This window comes from Protomyctophum bolini, assembly GCF_963924005.1.
Source record: "Protomyctophum bolini genome assembly, chromosome: 8".
Lineage (NCBI taxonomy): Eukaryota > Metazoa > Chordata > Actinopteri > Myctophiformes > Myctophidae > Protomyctophum > Protomyctophum bolini.
Window position 1 is genome coordinate 28867718 of NC_137869.1, and position 12915 is coordinate 28880632.

Sequence of the window (12915 nt, forward strand, 5' to 3'; positions counted from 1 at the left end):
GCTAGAGCTCTGAAGATAGATTGTTTGCGTGCGTGCGTGCGTGCGTATGTGAGTGTGATGGCTTTATGTTGTCTGGTGGCCTGTCACAGTGATAACATGCAACCATGTCAGATATGGCTGTGTGGACCTGCTGGATGCCTGCAGAGAAGCGTGGAGTTGCTTTGAAATGAGGAAGGAAGGAGGGTAGCCGTCCCTGGAAAACCACGGACAGACGGCATCGGGGGACGAGATGACTGCTGCGGCATAGTGCTCACCACACTAGCAACATTTCTATTTTATTTATTTTTCTCTCCCTCTTCTTCGTCTATACTTCCATTTTATGTTCCAGAGTGGCAAGTGCACAGAGCATGTAAGACAAATCCTTTCTAATAGGAAGCCTCTGGGGCTGCACAGAAAGCGTGGTCGATACATTGGGACACAGAGGTGCTTTGAAGATGGCCTATCTCTGCCTCCCTCCAAATGAAAAGGCAGGAGAGGGGCCCCACAGGGACTGAGCTGGGCTAAGTTTCTATTAGCGCTATCTACATAACACCTAAGATGTCCCCGCGTTTGATGTGACAGCCTCCAGATTATCTGGCATTAGGGAAAACAACAAAGCCCTGGGTTGCGCGTCTACTCTCCTACGGCTTTGGAAGACAGTGAAAGATGGGATATTTATCTGACTGGCAAACGAGAACAAGGGCAATTAAAATACACCAACTCCAGCATGGAGAATGAACACGCATGTTTGTATAGTTTCTTCTACATGAAGACTTATTTGACAAAACATTTTAGGACTCCCATCTCTCCCATGCAGTGGCGGAGAGTAACAAAGCATGTTTACTTAAGTAACTTAATTTGTTTGAGTGTCAAACAAGTACAAAAAAAATATCACGAATACCACTTAATCCCTGTTTCAAAAATAGTGAAAATATGGCCTTGGCCATGGCTCAGCGGTCCAGGCACCCTGGCTGGTAATCCAGGCTGGCAGTGTGCCGCGGTCTCGACTCCTGATCCCGACGGCCCTTACTGCATGTCACCCCCCATCTCTCTCCCCATGTCCTGTCAGCCTACTGTCTGTCCCTCTATAAAAAAAATATTAAATTAACGCGAAAGCCACAAAAAGAAAGAGTGTGAAAATAGCCAATCTACAAGCTCACGAGAATGCAACACTTCTTTCTTTCTTTCTGTCTTCCTTTCTATATGTACCCTTTATTGCTTTTTGAAGATTTACAAGAAAATTGGCTCCTATTTGTCGCCGTGAAGCCCAGAGTGAATGATGTTCACAATAATCATCACCAGAGGCATAAACTGTTCCTGAGATTTAAAACAACAACAGACACTGAAATATTCCCTCTCCGCTCATTTCCCCACAACACAATGCAGTGCATTTTCTCCACAGTAACATCGCCTTGTACCGGGGCGGAGACATTATTCACCAGTCACTGTTTGGAGCTATCACGCTGTTGCAAAACAAATGATGTTCCACCTGTGTGTTTGACACACTAAGTGTCAGTGTTTGGTTTGACTAATGGCTTTCCTCTGACAGGGAGGTGGATGGAATCTCTTAGTGTCAAGCTGTGAATTACAGATGCATTGAATAAAGGGGACGTCCACGTCCACTCGCTCTTCATACTGTAGATGTGCATTGTTGTTCTCTGCTCAGAGAGCCCTAACTGACAAAGTGTGTGTGTGTGTGTGTGTGTGTGTGTGTGTGTGTGTGTGTGTGTGTGTGTGTGTGTGTGTGTGTGTGTGTGTGTGCGCATACTGTATGTAAAGCTGTCACAAGGGAGAAGTTAACACACTGTGGCAGAGGTCTCCAGGGCCTTGTGAGTCCTGTGTCTCTGAGCCTAATGAGTTAAACCTTAAGCCCCCTTTCGGCCTTCGGAATGAGAATCATTAGGCTGGGCTGAATCGAATTAAGATCATAGCGGCGATTCAGATGGCTTAGTTTGGCTTTGGAACACAGTGTAGGGGTTGTTTAGGGTTCCGCTGGGCAGCCATGGGTTGCAGGAGGAAGGCAGCTTTACCCTCCCGTTGAGAAAGTGTGGAAATGGCCTCTCCCCCTGAGCCAAAATGGACTCCCGTCCTAATGCATCTGCTCTCCCGCTTGATGTCGACTGTAAATATGAATGGACTGCGGGCGGAGGTCTGGCTGTGTTGGTTTATGAATCTTTTTGTTATATATATATTTGTTTTGTTTGTGAATGTTCCACAGAAAGGAACACTGACTGCGAGAGAACACAGTGTACCGGTGGCGGTGACCGCACGGCACGAACAAACCAATACGCATTCAACACAATCACATTATGTGCCGCGTTTCACACCATTCACACGCAAATAAATTGTGTGATGAAGGTAGCATAACAAACTAGGCTATGCGTTGAGGGAATGTGAATACTGTTATAGCGGTGAAAAAATAAATCCTGATAAGAGCTACAGCTGTCTTAATGTGTCAGGGAGAGGCGTCGCATCCTGGCGCACTCACCAACCCACGCGCTCCCACGTCAAGCCCATATATTTAGCGAGGAGGAGGAGGAGGGAGCTCTTTTTCTCTGTGCCGCGCCGCGGTGCGAGAGTTGCACAGGGTTTCTGAAATGTTTGCCTTTGTTCTCCTGGCAGAGTTTTCCGTGCGTGGGTGTTCACAGTCTCTACGAGCACCTCGGGAATGCAACCCATCAGCAGATGGAAGCTCTAACTGGAGCGTTGTTGGCTTCCAAAAATGGGGGCTCTGCGCTTTAGTAGCCCTGCTATTTTAATTTGTTTGTTTGCTTGTTTATTTGTTTACCTATGCGTTTTATTTTTCCCCAGCTGGATTAGCATAGGGTGTCTTGACAATAGAGGGGCTGCGTTTATGTGGTTATCATCACAACGCAGGAGCTGTTGTTCTCTTATCACTATGAAGGCTTGAGCTGCTAATTAAATATGTCAGGCTACTTGATGTTTTGCGATCGAAACCATATTCATATAGCATGAGCAATTAGGATTAATGATTAACTTTAAAGCTGCAATCCGTAACTTTTATGTCTGCCTACTGTAGGTAGGATTCGACCCGGGTCTGCTGCATGTGAGACCACATTTGTACCGCTCAGCAAAGAAGCAGCTAGCCCCCACTTAGCTAGTAGACATTTTGCTTACGCACTTCAGGCAGTACTACTTGTCAACAAGTAGGTGTCTCTAACTGACACTAGTCTACATCACTGTTTCCCAAACAGTGGGTCGGGGCCCATTTGTGGGTCACGGACCAATTTGTATGGGTCACGACCCAAGTAAAAATCCCTACGTTAAAAAAAAATATATATATATATTTTTCTTTTATAAAAAAAATAATAATAATAATTGTATACGTTTTTACAGACGAAACAGACGAAAGAAAGACAAATTTCTCTTTTGGGTCACAGGCTAAAAGGTCTACATTACTGGCAAATTGGTAATGGAAGAGTAGGGAGACCATCCACTCCTTGTACTGTGGGAACCTGTGGTCCACTCACAATGGAAGAGTAGGGAGACGATCTACTGCAGGGGTGTCGAACTCAACTTGGGGCGAGGGCCGCATTGGTCAAAAGGTCACTTGATGGGGGCCACAACCAGTTGCGGACGCACGCTCGATGTATCAGTCAGTCACTGCAATAATATCTATCTATCGATCTATCTATCTATGCTCAGACCAAGCCAGTCAGCCAGCAAGCCACACACATAGTGCTCAGACCCAGCCAGCCAGCCAGCCAGCCACACACATAGTGCTCAGACCCAGCCAGCCAGCAAGCCACACACATAGTGCTCAGTAGATTCACAGTAGATTCTACTGTGATAGTGAAGGAAGTGGATGTTGCTGTCCAAGGTTCTGAAATGCATGACCACATCATTCATAGATAGAGTATATAGACTCATGACCACAGCATTCAGATATAGAGTAGATAGACTCATGACCACAGCATTCAGATATAGAGTAGATAGACTCATGACCACAGCATTCAGATATAGAGTAGATAGACTCATGACCACAGCATTCAGATATAGAGTAGATAGACTCATGACCACAGCATTCATAGATATAGAGTATATAGACTCATGACCACAGCATTCAGATATAGAGTAGATAGACTCATGACCACAGCATTCAGATATAGAGTAGATAGACTCATGACCACAGCATTCAGATATAGAGTATATAGACTCATGACCACAGCATTCAGATATAGAGTAGATAGACTCATGACCACAGCATTCATAGATATAGAGTATATAGACTCATGACCACAGCATTCATAGATATAGAGTATATAGACTCATGACCACAGCATTCATAGATACAGAGTATATAGACTCATGACCACAGCATTCAGATATAGAGTAGATAGACTCATGACCACAGCATTCATAGATACAGAGTATATAGACTCATGACCACAGCATTCATAGATATAGAGTATATAGACTCATGACCACAGCATTCATAGATATAGAGTATATAGACTCATAACCACATCATTCATAGATATAGAGTATATAGACTCATGACCACAGCTTTCAGATATAGAGTAGATAGACTCATGACCACAGCATTCATAGATATAGAGTATATAGACTCATTCCCACAGCATTCATAGATATAGAGTATATAGACTCATGACCACAGCATTCAGATATAGAGTATATAGACTCATGACCACAGCATTCATAGATACAGAGTATATAGACTCATGACCACAGCATTCATAGATATAGAGTATATAGACTCATGACCACAGCATTCATAGATATAGAGTATATAGACTCATGACCACATCATTCATAGATATAGAGTATATAGACTCATGACCACAGCATTCATAGATATAGAGTATATAGACTCATGACCACAGCAGATACAGAGTATATAGACTCATGACCACAGCATACAGAGTATATAGACTCATTCCCACAGCATTCATAGATACAGAGTATATAGACTCATGACCACAGCAGATACAGAGTATATAGACTCATGACCACAGCATACAGAGTATATAGACTCATGACCACAGCATTCATAGATACAGAGTATATAGACTCATTCATGGGGCATTGCTATTTCTATGATTCTTTCCTCCTTTGCCGTGGGAGCCCAGAGACACAAGGGCACCGACTGTGGTCAAGAATCCAATAGATGTGACCCGAATGGAATCTGTGTGATGCAAGCCACGGGCCGCTCGCTGTGGGGGAAAAATGCACATTATAGAAAATATTTTTTGCAAGGCAAAACAATTCTTAGCACCCCAGGGCACACGTCCTGTATGTTGTGACACCAGTCCTGTAGACCGCCTTTCCGTCTTTGTGTCCAAAACACATTTCTTATTCAATTTGACAACCCCAAGAAAAGAGTAATTGCTTTTCTGACCTGTAATTTTCGCTCAGCCTTTGTATAAACCAAAACGCATGCCTTTGATTTATGTCTTTTGTCATGCTGCAGAACTCCTTTGAATTACCTGAGCCCATGTGGCCCTGGCTGTGGCCAGTGCTAGAACACTGAGCCGGAGCTGTTTATGAATTTGACTGTTTTTTTTCTTTTGTTTTTTTGTGTGGTTAGTGTTGTAAGAAGAAGAAGAAGAAAAAAGTGTCATTAATGGGTGTTATGATGATGCATCATCTCACCCTTTCCAATACCTCATGGATGTGTGTGGGGTGGGGAGGTGTCTGCTAGTCCTTGTTCTGTTTTTGTCCATATGCTTGTCTATATTTATGCATGGGACCAAAATACTTCAAAGACTTGTTTGTCTGAATGCACACCCCTGCTCTCTCCCCTGTCCTCTCTCTCTCTCCCATGTCCTCTTTCTCTCCCCTGTCCTCTCTCTCTCTCTCTCTCTCTCTCTCTCTCTCTCTCTCTCTCTCTCTCCTCTCTCTCTCTCTCTCTCTCTCTCTCTCTCTCTCTCTCTCTCTGCTGTCCCCATCAAAGCCATTTTTCTCCTGGCTCAGCGGTGGCGGCACTCCTCTCGGGATTGTGGGGCGCTGGAACGCCGCGGGCTTCCCTGGAGCCAGAGCGTAACGTTAGCCTACAAACAGTGTGTGTGCAGGACCAGACAGGAATCTTTTATATTAGTCCTGCTTAAATGTACTACATCCCCACCGATATCTGGAATTCAGCTTCAATGCGATGCTGGAAACAAAAGAATCTTGTCAAGTATATAGTGAAGCAGCATTGCTTTCTGTTTTGTGCATGGTGCAGTTTTTGGTCTAAGTTTTTTCACTGATGCATTTGCAAGGTACGATTTAGTCTCGTAACGCAGCCTATTTAGAGACCAAACAAATAGGTCACTGTTATGCTAATGTTCAAAAAAAAATAGGGCTAATGTAAACATGCTATCGTCTATGCACCACCGGGGTTTGTGTGTGTGTGTGTGTGTGTGTGTGTGTGTGTGTGTGTGTGTGTGTGTGTGTGTGTGTGTGTGTGTGTGCGCGTGCGCATGTGCGCGCGTGTGTGTCTGCGTGCACACGTGTGCGTGTGTGTGTTTGTTGTGTTTGTAATTTTCTCTTGCGTGTGTATCAGGCATATTCTAGTCTAATTTAGGCATGGCCAGAGGAACACAGGATGAATATCAGATCTCTAATGGTTTAGTGTTTTTAATACCCTAGCTCGGGAGGTATCCCCGCTGTAATATATCTCCCCAGCAGCAGATAGACATTACATTGCCGTGCGTTACCGACGGTGTGTGAGAGCATTATAAACAGCTGAATACAGCCCTGACTTTCCAATAAAGCATCCATTATTAAAATGTCGGCGTCTTAATAAATAAAAAGGGATTCAATCTGCCCCACACCTTCCTCTTCAGACCTCAGCCCATCATGATTCAATCTGCCCCACACCTTCCTCTTCAGACCTCAGCCCATCATGATTCAATCTGCCCCACACCTTCCTCTTCAGACCTCAGCCCATCATGATTCAATCTGCCCCACACCTTCCTCTTCAGACCTCATCCCATCATGATTCAATCTGCCCCACACCTTCCTCTTCAGACCTCAGCCCATCATGATTCAATCTGCCCCACACCTTCCTCTTCAGACCTCATCCCATCATGATTCAATCTGCCCCACACCTTCCTCTTCAGACCTCAGCCCATCATGATTCAATCTGCCCCACACCTTCCTCTTCAGACCTCAGCCCATCATGATTCAATCTGCCCCACACCTTCCTCTTCAGACCTCAGCCCATCATGATTCAATCTGCCCCACACCTTCCTCTTCAGACCTCATCCCATCATGATTCAATCTGCCCCACACCTTCCTCTTCAGACCTCATCCCATCATGCCAGAACAGAAGGCAGGGACACAACGGGGCTAAAGTAGCTGCTGATAATAATGAATGCGGACAGAAAGGCTAATTTATTAATGACACTTATCCTAACCTATTCTCCATCACACCCTCTTTCTCTCTCTCTCTAAAGATAGAGCTGCATAAAACAGCAGCAAAAAAATGATATACAAATGCAGTCATTGGATTATGGATGTGATATAACTGTTTTGGTTTCCAATTAAGCTTATATGCTTTATAATTAGCCAAAAGGGTTCCATGCCTTAATTTCAATCCTCCTTCTTTTTTCCCCCCCTTCTTCTCATTCGCCCCCACAACCCGCCCTCTCAATCCAGCTGCACTGCATGAGAAATTAGATCACTTGCACCCACTCATCCGTGTGGAAAGCCCCATATTCTAGAACATTTTGTTTTAATACAGTAAGGCAACTCTGTCCTCGCCGGTTGTGCCCTGTTCCTAACGAATGCAGCCCTCTTCACAGCTTGCCTCTACAGTGTATTCACAGATGTGACAAAGACAAAAGTGGCATTACCTCCACTAAGTTAAGACTCTCTTAAATGCCTTGTAGAGCAGCCTATAATACCACAGAAGATGTGTAGGCTATGCATAATGCTGACACCGCAGTGATATACTTTATATGATGATTCAAGGCTCAGTAAGACCAAATCTTATAGGCTTCAATTGATTGTATTACTTGTATAACTTACGTTATCAATATTCTCCATCGTCAGCACAGCCTTGCTTTGCGTGAGATTCTTCACCGTATAAGGTACAAGCAATAGTTTAAGCTTTATGGACGGGGTTATGTGTTCATTCACAGATCACAGTCACACATAGTCACAATTCAACGGAGAAACACTGCTCGTGGATTGCACATACAGTACAGTACAGCAGCTCTCGCTCTCATTCTCTCTCCGTGCAGCACACTCTTGCTTTAGAAAGCCATCCCTCTCTTGACCCAGTAGAGACAAACGGCGCACATAGCGGTCATTTTTTACTCCCCTTTGATATACCTGCTCAGTTGCCTTGAGAAGAAAGAGCAGATTGTTTGTTTTGCCGAGGCCCCTTTCATTTCGCAGGGGGGGAAAGAGGCCATTAATATTGTCTTGCAATACATCTTATACACTGATAATGCAGGGCATCGCCTGAAGATGAAAAGAAATAGTGCATTACCGTCGCCCTGGCAGATGACACATGAAGCTCTCACTGGGTGCCTGCTCTGAATAGCCTTGATGCTGGGGGGGGGGGGGGGGGGGGGGGGGAGATGAGAGATGATATTGGAATAGAGGAGCCAAATAGGAGAGCAAAAGAAAGAGAAAAAAAAAGGGCGGGACAAAAATGAATAGAAAGGAAAGCAATGTGAAGGGAGTCCAAATGGAAACAAACTGATCCTCCTCACGGTTACATTTAACTCTGTAGAGTGTAGAATGTAACCAGATAGACTGGAAAGGGTTCATTTGGTTACATTTAACTCTGTAGAGTGTAGAATGTAACCAGATAGACCGGAAAGGGTTCATTTGGTTACATTTAACTCTGTAGAGTGTAGAATGTAAAGATAGACCGGAAAGGGTTCATTTGGTTACATTTAACTCTGTAGAGTGTAGAATGTAACCAGATAGACTGGAAAGGGTTCATTTGGTTACATTTAACTCTGTAGAGTGTAGAATGTAACCAGATAGACTGGAAAGGGTTCATTTGGTTACATTTAACTCTGTAGAGTGTAGAATGTAACCAGATAGACTGGAAAGGGTTCATTTGGTTACATTTAACTCTGTAGAGTGTAGAATGTAACCAGATAGACCGGAAAGGGTTCATTTGGTTGCATTTGTACACTCTCAGAGTTACAAAATGGTTACATTTATTGAGATTTTTCACTATATACTGTACACTGTATGGAGTTACATGGAGATCCCTGATGTCATCAATATTGGCCAGCAACTCTACATCTGACCTCAAACCTCAAACCCTTAGATCTCCTTATAGATATATATGTCAGAACCTGTTGGGACATTCCATAATTGATCCTTCCCCATCCATGTCTCCCTTTTCACTGATACCTGTCCATTCAAACTCTAGACGGGCCTGGCCCAAAGTTATTAGTGCAGTCACGCCCGACAGCCGGCGAAAACTAGAGTTCTCAACAGGCCATAAAATTATGGCCTGGCCCTCATCAAAACCCTGTACACTCAAGAGAATGTCCCCGCTACCATCCTTAGATCTCCATATATGGAGCTGACCTGTTCTGACATGTTGATCTGACCTCATCAAACCCTGTACACTCAAGACATGCTCCTTATATGGCCAGTACAGAATGAATTCCATGTTGATCTGACCCCCCATGCCAAAGCACCAGAGATCGCCCAACAGTCTGCCGTCAACGAGGCGGATGTGTTCTCGCCCTTAGGTGTCTTACTCGAATATTATCAATTACTTCCATGAGAGGGGGAGAGGTGGTGGAGTTAGCTGTTTAGCAGACAGTTTGAGGGTCCACTGGAGTCAAGAGGTTTTGTCCCACGCCTAATCACCTAATCATAGCTATACCGAATTCCCTCCTCGATGTTCTAAGATGAAAAGAGCTCCCCTCACTTCACACAGGTGTGATTTTTGAAACACACAGACATAAAGGGTATTCAATAGCACTGATTTATGAAGATTTTTTTTCTCCAAAAACCTAAAAAATGGAGTTAGTGGAGTCCCAACAGCAACGATATGCACTCGTGATAATGTCCTACGCACGTGTCACCAACCTTTCAAGGTTCGATGGCATGGGCCTTTTTCAAAAATCAAATCAAATCAGGTCAATTATCATTGTAATGTGTTTCTTCTTTTACTTGACTAATTTGACATAGGATGAGTGACAACTTCATCACAATTCTAGGCTGCGTGCATCATTCTTTCTCTCTCTCTGCTCTCTCTCTCTCTCTCCCTCTCCCTCTCTCTCACACCACATTCATGCTTTATTCATCTGTAATGTTATAATGCAAAATTCATATCGGTTAATAATACATTGACACAGAATAGGTTAGATGGATTCCCACTTAGTAATTGGAGAATGTTACGTGTGAAAACGCCAAGTGCTGTAACCCAGAAAACAGGAACAGTAAGTCAGACAGTAAAGCACAATAGAGCATTCGGTCTCTATTGTAGGTTGTTTTGTTTTAGTGCTGTTACAAGGTAAACACATGTGATTGGGTTTAACAGTACAGACACGTGGGCCCCCGTTTAAAAGATGCAAGGTGGCACTGCCGCATATGGTCTTAAGTGCATGTCGCAAATGCCTTGGGGGCATGTCCAACTTCAATTTAGCAGCTAGTTAGACGGCGGATAATGTGGCCGCAAAGTAAGGCGCTAGACGCAAAGGGGTTGTACTGTATTTAATATCTAAATAAGTAATATTGTGTTTTGGACATAACATAAATTAGACCAATCAGTGTTGTCAGCTATTCCCTTTAAGAGCTAGGTGTGGCTATAATATTCAAATGTGTCTTCCCTGTGTATTTTTGGATGTCATTCCTGAACGCTGAAAGCCTTTGAGACAAAAGGCCCAATCGAAACACACCACTTTAGTGACACACTAAAATCAACGCCTCCCCATAACGCCTCCCCAATTACCATACAATAGTTGTGGACACGGTATCTGTTCAGGTGGGTGGTGCTAAGGTGACAACCATGGGTATACCTAATGAACTGGTGGGTGTTGCAACACTGTGGCCACATAAAAACATACTTTTAACAGTTTCTGTACACTTTTATGAAAATAAATAAATAGAGTATAATCATGGGGTCGTGGCATTCCATCTTTGGATGGACGGATTTGGGAAGTTGCAGAAGACACCAAATAATCTTCTACTGAGGAAACAGATCTGCACATGTGCGAGGTTGAAAGCAGTGAGTGGTGGACCACCTGCAGTGGCTGTGCTTTTAGCATATTCTCCTCATTCATGTCTAATAATCCCATTTGGAGTTCATTTAAACCTCATATTAATAGGGATGACAGGGATGCTGTGCGCTCTGTTCGTCGGATATTGATGGAGATCTGCTGTTACTGCTGTACATTGAACAGAAACAGAAACCTCTCTTGATTTCTCATCACCACTCTCATCGCAGAGCAGTGGTTACTTTTCAACTGTTTCCTTATTTGGTATTAGTCATATTCTTTTTAATTAGCATTCATTGTTTAAACTCAGGCACTTGAAAAATGCTTTATCTGCCGTTTCTGAATACAAAAACAATTAAAGTTTTTTGGTGCTGGCTCCATGGCTGGTGCAGATGTAATATATGTATAATAATCTGGCCCAGTTCATGAATTATTTTTTGAAACTCAATGCTGAGTTTCTCAGAAAGGCAATCTATCATGTCCATGGCGGACGTGAGTGTTGAATTCGGATGGATATTGCGCCTATATAGGTCAGTCTACTTTCTAATGTGCTCTTTAAATTACAGAGAAATACTGAAGAGCAACGGCGCTAGACTTTTAGATCAAGTCAGAGCTGGTTTAATCACAATCACATTTTGACTTTGAGTATAGTGTATGTTTTATATACAGTACACTTTCACAGACTTACTGACTTCATTCATTCATTTAATTTCTGTTAAATGAAAACTTTAAAAAAAGTGTTATGAAATCAATCAATGATATCATTAATATAACAATAATTTGTCATATAGGCAATTATTTATTTTATGAACGTAATGAAAAAGGAGCTCATGATGCCCTTAAGCATCTGGGGGCCCTGGCTTGCATCCATAATGGTATATTATTATTCCGAAGTTCAACTTAAATGCATTTGTGCTCTTTCAGCACCATGGACAGCTCAACGTATAATAGGTGTGTTTTGCTGTGGAAAGAGGAGAAGCCTTTCTCTTCTCAGTGTCTAGTAGAAATAGTAGTTATACAGGACAACAATGTAGTGTCCTGAGGTGCCCCACCTCCATTCCTCCCAGCGTGGTTTCATAACAGCTTATATAGATCATTTTAATGATGTGAATTTCTGTTAGTTTCAGAGAGTATACTATTACAGTAGTTGACATTGTTAGAATATTCGTAGTGAAATAAATGATATGCCTGCCGTTTTGCTGTGAACATTGAGTTGCTTATTGGATCTAACTGCATTTAAAGCAGGCTCTTAGCTTTGAAGCAGTGTCCAGTGTGTCATCTTGAAAGTGGCAGAGTTATTACATTTTGGCTTGTCAGTCGGGGGGCCCTCTTCTAGGACGGGCCGCTTTCACTTGAAAAGGGGCTGAGCCTGCCAATTTGCCTGATGCACTAACTCTCATATATACCATTTGATGGTGGTACAAAAACTAGATAAAAACCCATGTATTCATGAGGTTTGCTCGGCCTATAAAGGGGGTATATTTCTGCAGTACTGTGTATGGATACAAGCAAGCCCCGCGTAGATCACTGTGATGTGATGTTCCACATTTCCCAGCCATCCCTTGGCAGCCTTGAAATCTGTCAGAAGATATCATCATCTGCCATTTTGTTCTTTGTTCTCTCTCTCTCTCTCTCTCTCTCTCTCTCTCTCTCTGTCTCTCTCTGTCTCTCTCTCTCTCTCTCTCTCTCTCTCTCTCTCTCTCTCTCCTCTCTCTCTCTCTCTACTCTAACTTCACTCTCTCCGGCCATGTGACCCTATAGCAGCAGACTT

The 12915-nt window shown here is 43.3% G+C and overlaps 1 protein-coding gene across 1 annotated transcript in view; it reads left to right on the forward strand.

Annotated features, from left to right (window-relative positions):
• Window positions 1–12915, forward strand: part of celf5a (cugbp, Elav-like family member 5a) — a gene marked incomplete at its 5' end in the record, with an annotated part of 313555 nt that overhangs the window by 50315 nt on the left and 250325 nt on the right. The window lies entirely within an intron of this gene.